This window comes from Capra hircus, chromosome 6, assembly GCF_001704415.2.
Source record: "Capra hircus breed San Clemente chromosome 6, ASM170441v1, whole genome shotgun sequence".
Classification (NCBI taxonomy): Eukaryota; Metazoa; Chordata; class Mammalia; order Artiodactyla; family Bovidae; genus Capra; species Capra hircus.
In genome coordinates, this window is record NC_030813.1 from 46,397,993 (window position 1) to 46,417,645 (window position 19,653).

The window sequence follows — 19,653 nt, forward strand, 5'->3', positions numbered from 1 at the left end:
GCTGCTGGGGGTGCATCAACCCAGGAACTTTTGGGGAAGGAGTGAGCTGTCTCTTGCAGAACCAGGGAGGCTGGGGCCCAACCCAGTTTGCTCAGGAAGTGGGAGGGCAGGGGAGGTACCTGGGCCAGTAGCAGTAACCCAGACTCCTTCAGTCGTTTGGTAATAGTCTTACTTCTCCAAGTATTCCTGCCCTTCTGATTAATCTTGCTGACATCCCCATTTCTCCGTCTTGCCTTATTTCTCTGTAATGAGCATAGCTTATTTTAGCTCCCAGGCAACCAGAGGAGAATGCAGGAATCAGGCAATGACCTCGGCAGGACTCTAGACTTTGATGTCTCCTTGCTCCTTGTAATGGATTGAATGCTGCCATCCCTGCCCCCAGTCATGTCTACCTAGAACCCCTCAGTGTGACCTATTTGGAAACGTGGTCTTAGCAGATTCAATTAAGTGAAGACTCTCAGAATGAGATCATCTTGGACTTAAGGTGGGTTCTGCATCCCGTGACAGACATCCTGATAAGAAATGCAGAGGAAGCAGAGACACAGCCAAGAAGGTGACGTGAAGATGGAGGCAGAGATTGGAGAGATGCATCTTCAGGCTGTGGAAGGCCGAGGACTGCAGGCTCCCACGAGGAGCTAGGAGAGCCGAGAGGCCTGGGACAGATTCTCCCTTCGAACCTCCGGAAGAAACCAAAACTGCCATCACCTTGATTGCAGATTCCTGAATCCCAGAACCATGAGAGAACACATGTCTGCTGTTGCAAGTTACTCAGTTTGTGGTTATTTGTTACGGCAACCCCAAGCCAGTTAGTGGAGTGAGGCTTGAATCTGGGCCTTATGATGCCCAAATTAAACCTCCTGCCTCTACCTCTTCAGCTTTAGGCTTGTGGGAGGGATTTATGTGGAAGCAGTTGATTAAAGACAGCAGCAGTTGATTAAAAGCTGCCTCCCTGAGGCATCAGGGAGCAAAATGCCCCTGATACCATCAACCCTGACCACTAGTGACTTCATCATAGTCTTACTGGTTCAGTATACTTGTTACCTAACTTCCAGCCTTCCTTCAAGGCAAAAAAGAGGGAGAGCCGTCTATACAAGCTGCTTAACACAATGAAATGGAAAAATTCTGTTCATCACTGCAGTTTTTGCTAGTTCCAAAGGGCTAAATAACAGAATTCTCTAGCTGCCATAGGGATGTTTGCTTGGCACAGGCAGAGACAGGGTTAGATGTTTCCATAGTTGGCTTTATTGGAGGAAAAAAAATTAGAGTGGTGACTCAGAATGTAAAAATCATATTACTTGAAACAGTATAAATAGCAGTCAAGGCAAGAATACAATTATCTGCAGGTGGAATCAGAAAGCAGAGATTCACTGTCGCAGACCAGAACGAGGTTTGTGGTTGTCTGCATTCCTTCCATTTCCAGACAATTTCACTGACTATTGATCAATCAAACAGAGTCGACGGCACAGAAACTGACCTCAGTGTATCTAAGAAAATAAGTTGGTGTTTTCATCCATGAGGGCTGCTGTAACAGAATACCATGGATGAAGTGGCTTGCAAACAACAGAAATTCATTTCTCACAGTTCTGGAGGCTATGTAGTCCAGGATCAGTGTGCCAGCAGGTTCAGTGTCTGGTAAGAGTCACTTTCTTGTTCAGACAGTTGTTTTCTGTATCCTTATGTGAATAATTGATGCTTTTGAACTGTGGTGTTGGAGAAGACTCTTGAGAGTCCCTCGGACTGCAAGGAGATCCAACCAGTCCATCTTAAGGAAATCAGCCCCGAATATTCATTGGCAGGACTGATGCTAAAGCTGAAACTCCAATACTTTGGCCACCTGATGTGAAGAACCGTCTCATTGGAAAACACCCTGATTCTGGGAAAGATTGAAGGCAGGAGAAAGGGATGACAGAGGATGAGAGGCTTGCATGGCATCACTGACATGAGTTTGAGTGAACTCTGGGAGTTGGTGATGGACAGGGAGGCCTGGTGTGCTGCAGTCCATGGGATCACAGAGAGTTGGACACGACTGAGTGATGTAGATAAAGGGGCCAGGGAGTTCCCTGGGTCTCTTTTTTAAGGATATCAATCCTATTCATTAGGGTTCCACCCTCATGACCTAAGTACTTCCCAAAGGACCCACCTCCAGATACCATCTCACTGGGGATTCAGGTTTCAACATATGGATTTGGGGGAAACAAACATTCAGTCTATAGCAGAGGCATTTCAAGTTAGCTGAGGGGAAATGGATTATTATTATTATTATTAAATAATTCATATAGGAGTGATAGATTATCTATTTGAAAAAGTTATTTTCTATTCTTACCGCATAGCAAACTTGAATTAGTCAGTGTGCTTGGTTGCAGATAATAGAACCCACTCTAGCTAGTTTAAGCAGAAATAGAAACAGTTAAATAATTAGAGGATATTAGGTCCTGAGACCTAATTAGAGAGTCCTGAGACTCTCTAAGAAGGACAAGAATTAAGCCCAAGGATTCTGAAGCTAGGAATAGCCCAAATTACAGCACAGGCCAGCTTAAACGGAAACCATGCTACTCTCCTCCTGAGTACTGACCTCCAGACCTAACCCACTGTAAGATGCACAAAAGCTGGCGACACCAGAACCTCTACCATTGCTGCCTCTGCGATCTGGAGCCCTGTGCCATCACCTTGCCCAGAGCAGTTCTTTAGAGGCCTCTACCCACTCATCACTGGTTTCTAAACTGAAACTTCACATGGATTGGTAGAGTCTTGGTCACATGTGTGCTAAGTCGCTTCAGTCATGTTCAACTCTTTGCAACCCCATGGACTGTAGCCCACCAAGCTCCTCTGTCCATGGGGATTCTCCAGGCAAGAATACTGGAGTGGGTTGCCATGCCCTCCTCCAGGGTTCTTCCCAACCCAGGGACTGAAGCTGCGTCTCCTGCATTGGTAGGCAGATTCTTAACTGCTGCTGACACCTGGGAAGCCCCCTTGGTCACATGCTTCTGCCCTATTGGAAAAGGCAGCTGAACACTGAGTTTCTGGCTTACAAACAGATAAGGTGGGAACACTCTCCATACACACACACACACGCACACACACACACACGCACGCACACACACACACACAGGAAAGACTGTGTCCAAGTTGCTGTCAGCCAGAAACATAATAAATGTTCACTATAATACTTCTGAATAAATTCTAGGGATTACAGAGTTAACTATAAAAAAGGGAGCCCTAGAAAGACTGGAAGAAGATACAAGCAAATATTGAACCTATCTTGGGATGAGGAAGGACTTTCTGAGCATAAAAGCAATAGAGGAAATCACAAATGGACAGATCAATAGATTCAACTGCTTAAAAATCCAATCCTTCTTACATCAGGTAATCTGCAAACCACTTAACTGATCACCCCATGCAGCATTTGCTCCCTTTAAAATATACACATGCAAGACTATACTTCCAGAGATCATTTCTATGGTTCGTAAAATATGCACATGCATAAGGCCAAAGGCAACTGAATAAAATATGTTTGGAAGGTCATCAGAGATCACACAGTTTGAGTCCACATGAAACTATTTCGGTCCTCTCAGATTGCCTAAAACCCAGCTCTGGTCTCCTCCAGAGGATGATTTATACCTCTAAGGAAGAAGCTTTGGTTTTTCCAAGTCTCTTAAGAATTGCTTTTACATATTTGGAAAGTTTAATTATTTTGATTGTCCAAATTACATTCTGCTTTTTAGAGGTATTTAAGTTAATCTACGTCTAGACTCACGAGGTTCTTTTAATTAGAAAGAGAAATGACTCGATAATATTGTTGATGTTTCCTGCAGTTCCCTCAGCTCTGTTTACAAGGTTATTGTTGGATGTATTATTGTTAAAGTGGAGTGCGACATGGGGTGGGTAAGAAGAATTCTCTTTATTCCTTTTCATTATAGCTACTGGAGAATTCTGGGGCTCAGCTCTGGGGGCTAGCTGGGCTCTGACAGGTGCTTTTAGCTGACAACATGAAATATATGCTCTTTGATTCTTTTTCAGATTTCAATATATCATTCACAAGATTGGGAAAATTCCCTGGAAGAGGGCATGGCAACCCATTCCAGTATCCTTGCCTGGAGAATCCTGTGGACAGAGGAGCCTAGCTGGCTATGGTCCACAGGGTTGCAGAATCAGACACGACTGAAGTGACTGAGCATGGCATGGACACGAGAAAAATGAGGAAAAGAAGAAGAGTAAATCAGGGTCTCAACAAAGATGTGCTGATGAATGTGAGGCTGAGGTCTGAGCACAGAGCAATGCAGATGTGGGGGGCATCTCCCCGATGCCAGCCCACTCTCACCACTGTAGGAGAACAGATGAACAATACCCTACATAGGGGAAGGGGATAAACAAGGGCTAGCTGATCAATGTGACTTAATTATTGTGGAGTATGTGATCTAAGATTAAGCAAAAAAGAGTACTCATACACAGATATGAAAACCAGGGTCTAACACCAGCCAGTCCTTTCCATCCTTTGCACTTCCACCCCTGTAAACCTACCCATGTACTCATTTCATCACAAAACAGAATAAGTCAGAAAACTTCATTCTGGTATTTATATGCCAAGTACTTTGAATAAGTAACAGAAAAATAGTTTTGCTGTTGAACAAAACTTATTTCAGAATAATAGGTAAGACAGATTAAAGTGGTGCAAATTGTTATCTGAGCTGGCTCTAGCTTTGACAAGTAAAAGGTGGCAGAAGTTTTTACTTAAGAACTTCCAGGGCTGGGCCTTAAGAAAGCTGCAGCTTCTGCTTCCAAGGGTTGAGAATCTTCCCTCTTGGAACCCAATTGCCACACTACAAGAAGACCAAGCAAGTGGAGAGGCCACACAGAGGCAAACTGGGTCGCTCCAGCTCAGCTCCCAGCAGAGAGGCAGCACCAACTGCCATCCGTGTGAGTAAATGGTCTTGGATATGTCATCCTCCTGATGAAGGTAAGGCCAGCTGACACCATGAGGAGTGGAGGAACCACCAGCCAACCCAAAGAACTGTGACAAAGATAATAAACGCTTGTTGCTACTTTAAGCCAGGGAGTTTTGGGGGTTGTTTTCACAGCAATAGGCAATCAAAATAGGGAGTCCTGATAAAATGACTGGTGGACCTTTGTTTGCTGAGCAGTGTCAAGTTTTCATTTGCGAGTGGAAAATTCAGAGCTGGCTTGGAGCTGAAGTCATATGGTAAAGAAAGTTTGATGAAATTGCTTGGGGTGAGAGATCCTGGAGGGAGGAGTAGGGGCAAAGAAAAGAGAAGAGGAAAAGAGAATGAGAAATCAAGAAAAAGATAAATAGAGTGAGATAGAGAGAGAAGCTCCAATCACCACCCTACCCTCCTCCAACCCCTCTGGTGGCAGGTTAGCAGAGAAGGGTGCTGGAGAAAGGGTGGGTAATACGTAAAGCTCTTCATTGTTCTGCACAGTCTTCATCATAGTCTACGTTACTTGAGAATTCTTCTGTGCAATTTCAACAGTCAGACACCGTGGCTGCCCGTGGTTACGCTGGAAGCGCAGGACAGGAAGGCAGAGTGCGGGGCGCAGACATTAGGCAGCGTCTCATCTTGTCAGCCACCCTGGGAGATAGGTATCATTCAATTCATTTGCATTTGAGCAAATAAATGCTTTGAGATGTGAAGCGATGTTTCCAGGTAGTACAGCCTAGAAATGGAGGCAGTGGGATTCACCTCCAGTTCTCTCTAATACCACTGCTTGAATTCTTTCTGCCTTACCTTACTTGTTTTCTGTGCTGCTTTTCATCTTTTACTATTCAGATAAGCAATATTCAAGACTTAAGTGTTTCATGGGCCTTTTATTCCTTGGTTTTTCAAGCCTTTCGTTCTCTAGAAACAATGTCCTAGTAGTATTTAAATGTTGTTTGAGAGGCTATTGGCCTAATGGTCACATGTATAGATTCTGGAGTCAGATTCTGGGTCTGGATTCCACCCCTGGGCAGGATACCTCACAACCAAAAAAAAAAAAAAAAAAAAACAGTGGGAAATCTTTGTACCTTTCTCTCAATTTTGTTGAGAATCTAAAACTGCTCTAAAAGAACAGTCTTCAAAAAATTAACAGTGGTCCTCTCTTGTTGATGAGTTACAAGAAAACTTAACTTTTTCCTCATACTTTTTGGTATTTTCTGATTTTTTTTTTTAAAAAGCACACTTTGCTCTTATTGTATAGAAGCAAGGGAGCCATTGGTTCAGAGCTCACCTCCATCACTGACCGACTGTGATATTGGGCAAGTTTCTTAACTTTTCTGTGCCTCATTTTCAGACGAGGATGATGGTTTTTTGTTTGTTTGTTTGTTTTTGTTTTTACCTTTTTAGTTTGTTGGCAATTTTCAATGATTTAATGCCTGAGGTTCTTATGGCAGCAACCTTGCATAAAGAAAATGCTACACGAAGTATTAGCTATTGCTATTATGCTACCCACGCTGTCTCAGAGCCTTCTGGAAACTAAAATTTTCCAGCCATTCTGAGGTGTATTGCTGGAATTCTTGGTTTGTATTGGAGATGAGAGGAGGCAGGATGCCCTCTCCTTGCCATGAGCCTGCACTCCCTGCTGAAGTGGTCAGCTTGTCCCCGGCAAGCGGACAGTGAATTCTGTTACAGGACAGCCACTGTGGACCGATGACGAGGCCGGTTTCAAACTCCCTTCTTCTGGGGATGCCTTGGTAGTCCAGCTGCCAGGACTCCATGCTTTCACTGCTGTGGCCCAGGTTCCATCCCTGGTCAGCACGCTTCCCCCACCCACCTCCCAAAAAACAGTGGTGAATCTTTATACCTTTCTCTCAATTTTGTTGAGAACCTAAAACTGCCCTAAAAACAGTCTTCAAAAAATTAATAGTGGCCCTCTCTTGTTGACGAGTTATTAAAAAACTTAACTTTTTCCTCTCTATTTTTCTGTATTTTCTGATGGTTTTTGTAAGAACATTTTGCTTTTATTGTATAGAAGCAAGAAAGCCATTTCAATTTTTTTAAAAAGCTTAGAACTCATGATTAACTCGGGATTTATGGATTCACAGAAGTCTCACCTTGGTAAGTCTTTGTTATACTCCCAGCTCAACCATCCATCCTGAGCTGACCGGGAGAATACCTACTCGTAGCCCTTAATGATGTTCTCACCAGTGCTGGAAGGCTATAATGATGTTTCTTCCTCATTCTTTGGGGAAAATGACACCAATTTTGTTAGTCTTTTCTCCTAGAGAGAATTTTCCCAGCGCTTTCATCATGTTAACACTTCCAATCGGCAATCCCACCAAGTCTGAAAAATAATTACATGTTACTGACCTCCATCAAAGCAGGTTGACCACATCCTTCAACAGGCATCTGGAGAATCTGAAATAAAAGCTTACCAGATCACTTGTATGTGAGAAAGGGCTAAATAAGGCATAGTGACTACATGGGCCCCCAGAGGCCTCCAGCGATTTCTTGCCTTGCTATCATGCCTTAGTTGTTGCTGCATCTGTCATTCAGGGGCAGAATAATTTCTGTTATCGTAAGACCTGGGGACCAGAATGCTCCATTGCTACTTGTGAAGCAGTAAACAGACAGAACAGGTTCCATCTTGAAAGCAGGACTCCATCTTGGCCCGGACTGTGGACTTTGAGCTATGTGCCCTGTATCTATGGAAACGACATATAAACTGGAAAATCAGACGCCGCCGCCCCCATGGAAGAGCCCCAGGGCTCATACCTAGTCCCTCCGTCGCCTAAAAATACACCCTAATTATCTGTGTAACTGAATAGAATCATAAATTCTATTATGCTTATTGGGGTTTGAACACAGGCCTATTGATAATTATCCACTGTTAACTACCTAGGCTTAAGGCATACGAATCACGGGTTGAAGACCTATGGATCACGGGTTAACTTTGATTGTATCTCACTTTTCCATTGTTCAGACTAGTTTCAGAGAATTTGGGGAGATGGGTTTGAGCACGTATACTTAGGGTGTATAAGTTTTCACAAAAACTGGTCGGGGTCCATGGCTAAGAGGAGACTCTGCCTTGGGCCCGCCGGTGTAATAAACTGCTCCACTATCCGCGTTGTTCTTCTGAGTGAGTTTGTTTCCCGGAACGCGTGGCTACAGCACTTGTTCTGCCGCAATGATAATAGTTTTAATTATTGTCATTAATAGCAACAAAATGATCATACTGATATATTATTCTTATTGTTGCTGCTACCTGTGGGTGCTGTAGTTGTGCGTGCTCAGTTTTGTCTGACTCTTTGTGACCCCATGAACTGTAGCCCACCAGGCTCCTCTGTCAATGGAATTTTCCAGGCAAGAATACCGGAGTTGTTGGCCATTTCCTACTATCACAATTGATTCTAATTTAATTCTTTGCAATTTTTATGTTCTAAAGAGTTGCTGAAAACTTTAAATTAGTTAATACCAAGCCATTGCTCTTAGGAGAAATACAAGGTTCGGTACTTGTAAGCCTCTGGTTACAACATTTTCATGAATCAATCAATATGTACCTTATTTCCTGTATGTTTCTGCTTAAAGACACCTTCAGTTCAGTTCAGTTCAGTTGCTCAGTCGTGTCCAACTCTTTGCAACCCCATGAATCGCAGCACGCCAGGCCTCCCTGTCCATCACCAACTCCCGGAGTTCACTTAGACTCGTGTCCATCGATGCCATCCAGCCATCTTAGTTAGCATCTATTGTCGATTCATCAGCATTGAACTCCTGGCCAACAGCACCATAATTCGTGCCTGCATAACTCTTATTTCACACCTATATTTTTTTCTAGAGGGCATAGCACAGCCTTCTTGCACTTAGGAATCCTAGACATCACTTCACCATTAAACATGGGGACAATTCTAAATAGACATCGCCCCCAAAAGCACAAGACATGAATACATAACGGCACTAAATAGACTGCAGAAAGGCACTTGTTTACAGTATGAGAGCTGAAATGAGGACGTAGAACAACCCGGTTCAACCTCAGCTGGAAACGTGAGCACTGAGTTCCTTGCTACTTTAAAGAGACAAGCACATAGTTGAAGAGCAAATAAACATGTTTGTTAAAAAGAATGCCTTTTTCTTATTTCTCAATTAGCTCAGAATTTACTGCCCTGGCATGTACCTTAACATGCAGTAGGAGCTTGATCAAAATCCCTGGACTCCCAAACAGCTGAAATTATCTGAGCTACCTCTTTTTCAAACACATAGAATTTTTCAGGGATAGAAGATGGTTTTTACAGTCAAATGTAAGAGAAGCCACCCAGCAGGTCACGGTAACCCTCTGGCTTGGCTTGCAATTTCATTATTCTAACTGTATACTCAGAGACTGGCTTTAACCCATCAGGACCACCCATTTCATTATGCTTGGCAAGCAAACTTAATAGGGCTCCCTTCTTCTGTCAGGACTAAATAATATCCAGACACCCACCAGGAACCAGGTTGGCCATTGCAAGCCGGATATATTTTCTTTGTTTTGTTTCAGGGCATATTATCAGTCTCCCCAGGGCACTTTATATTCAGAAAAGATCTTCCCAGAGAGTAGTAGGTAGCTTTTACAATCTGGCAATGTGCATGCAGTTTGGAGGTGGCTGGGTTTGGCAGTGGCTGAAAGAATAAAATCCAAATGTCTTCTTCATTTCAAGCTCTTAGTTTACCTTAAATCAGCAGCAGGCTGCCTGCATCTAACCCCAAGAAACATGAAAGGGTAAGTCCAGGTTAAATTTTTAGCAAATTCAAGTCTCTCATTAGGGCCTCTCTTCAGAGCTTTGTGTTAATTGCAAACATAAGTCTAAAACTGCATTTTTTTGTTTATATAAAGTTTAGAAGCAGCTTGGCCATTTCTGTTCTAAAATAGAATGAAGGCAGAAGATCTTTTTCTTTGAACAGTTAGTTTAAGCACAGTGTTTGATACTTTCACAGATAATATTCCTCTTAACCTCCACAGTGACTCTGTAAATTGCATATTATTACTCCATTTTACTGGTAAAGACACTAAGCTTTAAACCTGTAATGTAATTTGCCCGCAGCAGTTCAGCAAGTAATGGGAGAAATGGAAGGAGAATCGAAGTTTCTGTCCAAAAAATTTGCATAAAGTGGAACTTGCAAGTTAAGTTTTATTTGGGGCAAAACGAGGACTTGGACCATAAAGGAAGATGAACACCGAAGATTTGATGCTCTTGAACTGTGGTGTTGGAGAAAACTCTTGAGAGTCCCTTGGACTGCAAGGAGATCAAACCAGTCAATCTTAAAGGAAATCAGTCCTGAATTGGAAGTCCTGAATTGGAAGGACTGATGCTGAAGCTGAAACGCCAATAATTTGGCCACTTGATGTGAAGAACTGACTCATTGGAAAGACCCTGATGCTGGGAAAGATTGAAGGCAGGAGGAGAAGGGGACGACAGAAGATGAGATGATTCAATGGCATCTCCGACTTGATGGATATGTGTTTGAGCAAACTCCGGGAGTTGGTGATGGACAGGGAAGCCTGGTGTGCTGCGTCCACGGGGTCACAAAGAATCGGACATGACTGAGCGACTGAACTGAACTGAGGACAGCAGCCTGGGGGATAGCATCTCAGATAGCTCTGAGGTAAGAGGAGGAGCTAGAATACATAGAAGTTTTACGACAAAGGGCAGATGGTCAGGAACATCAAAAGATTATTGCTAGCGACTTCTCTGGTGGTCTGATGGTTAAGAATCCACTGGCCAGTGCAGGGGACACTGGTTCAATCCCTAGTAGAGGAGCTCAGATCCTACATGTGGCAGAGCAACTGGAGAAAGCCTGCATGTAGCAGCGAAGAACTGGTGCGCCACAACAAAGACTCAATGCAGTCAAAAAGTGAAATAAAATGAAGGATTACTCTTAATCAAATAAGCCAGATGTGTCCAGGAATTTAGCGCTTTTCTGAGTAGGTAAAGATGCAAGAGTCTGGATTCACCAAAAGCATTTCTTTGATATGCACCTCAGCTAACTGGGGCAAGTGTTCTGTGTTTTCACATCCTGAGTTTCCTCTGGACTTACCTGCTCACTTGGAAGGCTTCAATCATCGATGACTGTGACATCCCCCCCTTTAATGATATGGCAGGAAATATTCCATTTATTATTTCTAAGAGCAAGAGTAGGATGAGAATTGTTTTTAGAACCCAAGGTTAAAAGCATCACAAATATGACTGCATTAAACAACAAAAACCTTTTATAAAAACACTATAAGGAAACAATAAGACGAGAACCCCTACATTTCAAAGTGAGGTGCTGAATTATCTATGTGAGACTTGCAAATGGTATTTTGAAAAACCTAATTTGTGACCCCCCAAATGGAAGGATCTGGAGAGTCAACATTCAGGAGACTGGGTTGCACGAGCTGTGCGTTCTGTCTTCTTTCAGTGAGGCTGGGGAAGAAAGCATTGCCTTCCCACCACAGTCACATTCTACAGGTTCCAAGAGAGCAGTGGCATGTGTGCCCTAGAGTTGAAGGTGCACATGGATTTGCATTCGACCCACTTTGAAAAATTCTACAGGTAGGTGACTGGGTGATGCTGCCTGAGGCAAGCAAGCATTATAGAAAGATCTGTACTGGGAGTAAGCTCTCGTTCACTGGCGGAGAGCACAAACTTGCTGGGGTACCAGCTGCGCGACAGTTTGGAAAATTCTAGCTTGAAGGCATCTTGGACTCCACCTGAGAGAACCTTCCAGAGGGGCAGTGTGATTGCAAGAGAGCAAGTGAATAGCTCTCACAGGCTTAAGAGGAATAGATAGATGCCCACAGGCTTAAGAGGAATTACAAGTAGCTACTGACGGGCACAAATTCTCTATATTAAGGATGCTGCGATCACATGAAGCACCTCTGGGAATTCTTCACAGCATCCCACGGGAGAAAGAATTAGCTCTAAATCTCTTATGGTAGAGACAGTGCTGTGCATTCCAACTTCTGGGTACCCAGACCACATTTCCCAGCTGCTTTTGCAGGTTTCTGGGATCATGTGACTGAGTTATAGCCAATAGACTGTAGGCAAGAGTGGTTCAACAGATACCTTCCCAAATAAAGTACATCCATGGGATCCTTTCTTTTTTCTCTTTTCCACCATAGCAGAGCAGGATAGTGCCCTAGAAAATGGAGAAGTCACAGACTGGAAGAAGTGAGGACTTTGAGATTGCCAAATATTGCTCTCCATAGAATTGCCCTCCAAAAAGCCTCTTGATGAAAGTGAAAGTGGAGAGTGAAAAAGTTGGCTTAAAGATCAACATTCAGAAAATGAAGATCATGGCATCCGGTCCCATCACTTCATGGGAAATAGATGAGGAAACAGTGGAAACAGTGTCAGACTTTACTTTTTGGGGCTCCAAAATCACTGCAGATGGTGATTGCAGCCATGAAATTAAAAGACGCTTACTCCTTGGAAGAAAAGTTATGACCAACTTAGATAGCATATTGAAAAACAGAGACATTACTTTGCCGACTAAGGTCCGTCTAGTCAAGGCTATGGTTTTTCCTGTGGTCATGTATGGATGTGAGAGTTGGACTGTGAAGAAGGCTGAGCACCGAAGAATTGATGCTTTTGAACTGTGGTGTTGGAGAAGACTCTTGAGAGTCCCTTGGACTGCAAGGAGATCCAACCAGTCCATTCTGAAGGAGATCAGCCCTGGGATTTCTTTGGAGGGAATGATGCTAAAGCTGAAACTCCAGTACTTTGGCCACCTCATGCAAAGAGTTGACTCACTGGAAAAGACTCTGATGCTGGGAGGAATTGGGGGCAGGAGGAGAAGGGGATGACAGAGGATGAGATGGCTGGATGGCATCACTGACTCAATGGACGTGAGTCTGAGTGAACTCCGGGAGTTGGTGATGGACAGGGAGGCCTGGTGTGCTGTGATTCATGGGGTCACAAAGAGTCAGACATGACTGAGTGACTGAACTGAACTCATTGCCATATTTTCCATAAAAGACAAAATAGTGAAACATAAAAGAGAAACATTAAAAAGGATACAATGAAGCAAGAAAAATGAATAACAACATTAAAACAACTTACAAAATACAAAATATTTGAGTATATTGTTACCCTGCTTATTTAACTTATATGCAGAGTACATCATGAGAAACGCTGAACTGGAAGAAACACAAAGTTGGAATCAAGATTGCTGGGAGAAATATAAATAACCTCAGATATGCAGATGACACCACCCTTATGGCAGAAAGTGAAGAGGAACTAAAAAGCCTCTTGATGAAAGTGAAAGTGGAGAGTGAAAAAGTTGGCTTCAAGCTCATCATTCAGAAAACGAAGATCATGGCATCTGGTCCCATCACTTCATGGCAAATAGATGGGGAAACAGTGGAAACAGTGTCAGACTTTATTTTGGGGGGCTCCAAAATCACTGCAGATGGTAACTGCAGCCATGAAATTAAAAGACGCTTACTCCTTGGAAGAAAAGTTATGACCAGCTGGATTGCATATTCAAAAGCAGAGACATTATTTTGCCGACTTTTCCTGTGGTCATGTATGGATGTGAGAGTTGGACTGTAAAGAAGGCTGAGTGCCGAAGAATTGATGCTTTTGAATTGTGGTGTTGGAGAAGACTCTTGAGGGTCCCTTTCTCTTCAAGGAGATCCAACCAGCCAATTCTGAAGGAGATCAGCCCTGGGATTTCTTTGGAGGGAATGATGCTAAAGCTGAAACTCCAGTACTTTGGCCACCTCATGAGAAGAGTTGACTCACTGGAAAAGACTCTGATGCTGGGAGGGATTGGGGGCAGGAGGAGAAGGGGATGACAGAGGATGAGATGGCTGGATGGCATCACTGACTCGATGGACGTGAGTCTGAGTGAACTCCGGGAGATGGTGATGGACAGGGAGGCCTGGTGTGCTGCGATTCATGGGGTCGCAAAGAGCTGGACACGACTGAGCGAATGAACTGAACTGAAAATGTTAGCAGATTCATGGCAATACCGTGCAAATAACTGATTTTATTTTGTGGTTTGTACTTGAGCCTTTGTCTTCCAAGTCTTTTGTTCTTGGTATTTTGTACTATTTTTTTCACCTATTGATTTGTGTCCTTGTTTAGCATCACAATTTTTTTTTGTTGCTCAAATTTCTTTCTTCATTAAGAGCAGTATTAGTTTCCACTATTGAGTCAGAGTCAGCATTTTAACAAGATCCCCATGTGTCAGATGTGTGTGAAAGTTTAAAGAAGCATGTGTCATACTGTACTCTCTCACTCATATCCCAGCTTGTTATGCAAAACTGAACTCTGGATTCTCCACCCCACCCCCTCTCATCCCACACCAATCTCAAGCTTGTTCCTCACTCATCTCTGTAAATGTTGGCTCCTTCTCCTGAAACACTTTGAGTCATCCTTGAGGCCTTGCTTTTTCCTGTCCTCCCTATCTCATCCATCCTTAAATCTTGTCAGATCTACTCCAAAATTACCCACAGCTGACCATTTCTCTGGACTTTCAATACTATCTGAATAGTCTAAGCCATCGTCGTCTCTCTACTGTGTCACTGCAGCAGCCTCTCAGATGGAAATGGTCTTTCTGCAATTACCCTCTGGCAATCTCCTGGCCCACTCAGAAGAAGATCCAAAGCCATCTTGTGTCCTACAAGACCCTGCACGGTCCAGGCACCCACACCCCTACTCCACCAACTCTCTGACTTCATTTCCTCCTCTTCCTTCTCCCCTCCCCTGCCCCCATGCTCCAGTCACACTGGTCTTCTTACTATTCCCAACAATGGCAAGTTACTCCTGCCCCAGGGCCTTTGCACTGGCTGTCTCTCTGCCTAATAAGTGTTTCCACAGATATCAGCATGGCCAGGTATCTCACTCCAGTGAGATCTCTACTCAAATATCACTTCAAAATGGCCTTCCTACTATTTCTAAAATAATACAGTTCCCCCCACCCCCATTCTTCTCTGCCATATCAACTGCTTCTATTTTCTTCCTAATGACCAATAATTACTCAATGTAATATATACATTCATATGTTTATTTTATATTTATTTTTTGCCCATCACCTCCCACTATATTAAAATCCATGAAGGCAAGGCATTTCTATCATTCAGTCATATAACTCTCATGCCTAGAACAGGATTTGGCTTGGAGAATTGATGCTTATGAACTGTGGTGTTGGAGAAGACTCTTGAGAGTCCCTTGGGCTGCAAGGAGATCCAACCAGTCCATTCTGAAGGAGATCAACTCTGGGATTTCTTTGGAAGGAATGATGCTAAAGCTGAAACTCCAGTACTTTGGCCACCTCATGCAAAGAGCTGACTCATTGGAAAAGACTCTGATGCTGGGAGGGATTGGGGGCAGGAGGAGAAGGGGACAACCGAGGATGAGATGGCTGGATGGCATCACTGACTCGATGGACATGAGTCTGAGTGAACTCCGGGAGTTGGTGATGGACAGGGAGGCCTGGAGTGCTGCGATTCACGGGGTCGCGGGGGGTCAGACACAACTGAGTGACTGAGCTGAACTGAACTGAATTTCTCAGAGCAGACTCTAAAAAGCAGTTAAATGTATCACTTTTTGTCTTATTTCTGGCTACCTGCATGGTCTATTGAAGTTTGTGTGTTCTGGATGTCTTGCTCTGTAAGCAAGATCAGATCTTTCTGGTGTTCCTCTCTCTCTCTCATTCTCTTGAGCGTGTTTTCTCCCTCTTTCTCTCTTCCTTCGCGCTGCTTTAGGTCGTTAATAAAAATCTGATAATGATTATGATTTTCTCATTGCCTCAAGAAGATGCAGCGCTAGTAGGCTGGCAGGTGGCTGAAAGTCACCCTGGAGAATCATGCTGATTGGTACCCTGTGAGTGAGAGGTCAGAATGATTTAGTTCTTATTATGTGAATGAAAACATTTCGAAGCTTGTTTATATTGCTCGCTGATTACACCACTGAGTCTTGTTAGCACATTCAGGAAAATAAATGTAATTCAAAGTCACCTTTGCCAAAGAGAAAATGATCCACCCAAAATACAAATAAACTCCAAAAGGAAAAAGTGAGATAATTTGGGGGAAAAACAAATGGCAGTGAGTCAGGATGTAAAAGAATTGACTCTGCAGAAGTCAGAGGGAAGTTTGGCATCTCAGTGCAACTCACATTAGCAAGACCTAATACTAACACTAGCAAGATGGCTGCCAGTATTTTTTGGATACTTCTCAAGAGACAGGCACTAGGGAATCCTGTAAGATAGATAATATTATCATCCCTATACGATAGATCATATTATCATTGAACTGACAAGCAAATTGAGGCTAGTAAGTTCTCCCAGGCCACAGGAGCTATCAGAAGCATACCCAGCCTGGCACTGAATATATGCCCACTGAGAAAAAGACTTGCTGATTGGGTACTTCATTTGAACTTATGAATGGTCATACAACAGAATAGGAAATAGTAATTGAAAGATTATAAAAATTACTTTGCATTTTAAAATAAATTGTCCACCTACACATTTGGAGTAGTCAGAGGACAGAGGCAAATGCTATTTAAATACTGTTGCTGCTGCTGCTAAGTCGCTTCAGTCGTGTCCGACTCTGTGCAACCCCATAGACGGCAGCTCACCAGGTTCCCCGCCCCTGGGATTCTCTAGGCAAGAACACTGGAGTGGGTTTCCATTTCCTTCTCCAATGCAGGAAAGTGAAAAGTGAAAGTGAAGTCGCTCAATCGTGTCTGACTCTTAGCGACCCCATGGACTGCAGCCCACCAGGCTCCTCTGTCCGTGGATTTTCCAGGCAAGAGTACTGGAGTGGGGTGCCATTGCCTTCTCCAATTTAAATACTAGTTCTCCATGAATTTTAAATGACAAGGCGAGATTAGAATTATAATTAGAATTACTGTATCCTGTATGTAATTCTTGTATCCTGTAGTCATTCTTGTCATTCTGTGTTGTCGCTATTTGCTGGGTGTTTCTTCTACTGATTGTGGACATCATAACAAAGTAGCCCCTTCTTTTTTATCTCTATAGTTCCAGTGCTAGACGGTTTGTTGTCTTCACTGATAATAAATAATGGCTAACAATTTTCATATCAATTAAAGAAAAAATAGGTAACCACCTAGACAGCATATTCAAAAGCAGAGACATTACTTTGTCAACAAAGGTCTGTCTAGTCAAGGCTATGGTTTTTCCAGTGGTCATGTATGGATGTGAGAGTTGAACTGTGAAGAAGGTTGACCGCCGAAGAACTGATGCTTTTGAACTGTGGTGTTGGAGAAGACTCTTGAGAGTCCCTTGGACTGCAAGGAGATCCAGCCAGTCCATTCTGAAGGAGATCAGCCCTGGGATTTCTTTGGAAGGAATGATGCTAAAGCTGAAACTCCAGTACTTTGGCCACCTCATGCGAAGTGCTGACTCATTGGAAAAGACGCTGATGCTGGGAGGGATTGGGGACAGGAAGAGAAGGGGATGACGGAGGATGAGATGGCTGGATGGCATCACTGAGTTGATGGACATGAGTCTGAGTGAACTTGGGGAGTTGGTGATGGACAGGGAGGCCTGGTGTGCTGCGGTTCATGCTGTCGCAAAGAGTTGGACAAGACTGAGTGACTGAACTGAACCGAACCTCCCCAAATCTGTTAGTGAGTTGTAGTTGAGCCAACATGTATTAGTCAAGACTCTGTCAGTTGTAATGGGCAGAATTTTAACTCAAATTGGCTAAAGTTAATTGTCGATCCTATAATGCATATTTCACAAAGCTAAAGCAAGTCTTGCAGGAATCATGGCAGCTCCAGGGACATCTGGGATGGCACTGCACCCTGACACCCCAGGACTGTACATCATCTGCCCATCCTATTTCTGGACTCTCTTTATTCTCACCTGTTGAAGATGAGCTTTTTCCATGTGGAAGACAAGAGGGTCAAAGTTCCACATTTTTTATCCCCTTGTTCCTTCAACTCCAAATGGAAAAACCCCAGAAAAAGGCCACGTTTTGCCTAACATAGTCCTTTTCTCATCCTGGAACCATCTCTTGTGGTCAGGAGAATGGGAGACTGGCCTTCCAGAGAAGAATGTCTGAGCGGCTAGAATGGGGTATTACTCAAGTCGGGGAGGAAGGTTCATCCTCTACTTGGAGGGGTGTCCTACATAAACAAAAACAACAGATAATCGACTCAGCAATGTTTTGTTATTTAAAATAAATCTTACATCAATAGATATTTACTGTGTTTCCAGAGATTGACACTGAAGATTAGGAATGGCAGGAGTTTGAGACCCAATATCAAGGAGTTGGGATGACTCAAATTACATGCTGATTTCAGCTATTCAGACTTCAGGTCTCCACTCAAACATCAAATTTTTTTTAACCTCTGACACAAGGCCTATCCCTTTGTTACTGACTCTTACAGAGTTCTGTCCCTTTCCTTAAGGTAACTTGCATTGATATGTCTCCTCTTGGGCTCGTTTCAATAAGCTGGTGTTCTCCCACTAGAGTGAAAGCCCTATGATAGGAGACAGAGCCACACTGGTTTAAGTGGAATTGTCTCTCCAGCACTGAGCACAGAGTACTTAGAATAAATGTGCTGAATGCTTAGTCATGTCTAACCCTTTTCAAACCCCTGGACTATAGCCCACTAGGCTCCTCTGTCCATAGAATTCTCTAGGCAAAAATACTGGAGTGGGTTGCCATTTCCTTCTCCAGGGGATCTTCCCAACCCAGGAATCTAACTTGCATCTCCTATGTCTCCTGCATTGGCAGGTGGATTCTTTACCATTGCGCCACCTGGGAAGCCCACTTAGAATAAAGGATGGATAGAATTGCTGAAGATGCCAACAAGAGTAACCTATCTGAGGAAGTGTGAAGACAGAGCAGAGCTTCCCAGGTGGCACTAGCGGTAAAGATCCCACCTGCCGACGCAGGAGACTAGGAGACGTGGGTTTGATCCCTGGGTCAGGAAGATCCCCTGGAGGACATGGCCATGACAATCCACTTCAATATTCTTGCCCGGAGAATCCCATGGACAGAGAAGCCTGGCGGGTTACAGCCCGTAGGGTCACAAACAGTCAAGACAGGACTGAAGGGACTTAGCATGCACACACGAAGAGAGAGCAAAGCTGAGAGCCAGGAACTGAGCTTGGGCAGGGCCTAAATTAAACTGAGTAAGAGGAACAAGAGACGGAGAGTGAGCCAGATAGAAATGAACTGGAGAAGGGGGAACTGGCTAACCAAGAATCACTCTATCCGAGATAAAATAAAGTTTTGTTGAAAATGGAGAGGTGGTCATGTTTGCTGCTGAGAATCAGGAAAGGATAAAAAAAAATTTTAAGTCACAGCCCCCCAGATTTGTTCTAGAAGGAGAGATAAGCTCACTACCTCAATGTCTCTTTATCCAAATCAGGACTGGTCCCCCATGGATGAAAGAAAGCTCTCCCACTTAGGAAAAGCCAGAGAACTTGCCCTTGAGCTCAGTCTATGAATTTGATCTGTGTTGCTTGCAGTCTTTAAGAAAAATGAATAATTTCAAAGTTTCTCCTCGTTATTTGTTTTGCTAAAGGTCATCAGTCGGGATTCACTTTGGGTGAAAGAAAGGAGAAATTAGATCTCTGTGCAAAAGAAAAAAAAAAAACAACACGAAAATGCAAACTCATACCGGAACTGAGAAGCTGAGACAGTGAGCAAGGAAACTGGGACTTCCTTTCTCTGTCTGCGCATTAAACCCCATAGGGAGCTTTCAAAGCATACCCATATCCTGAC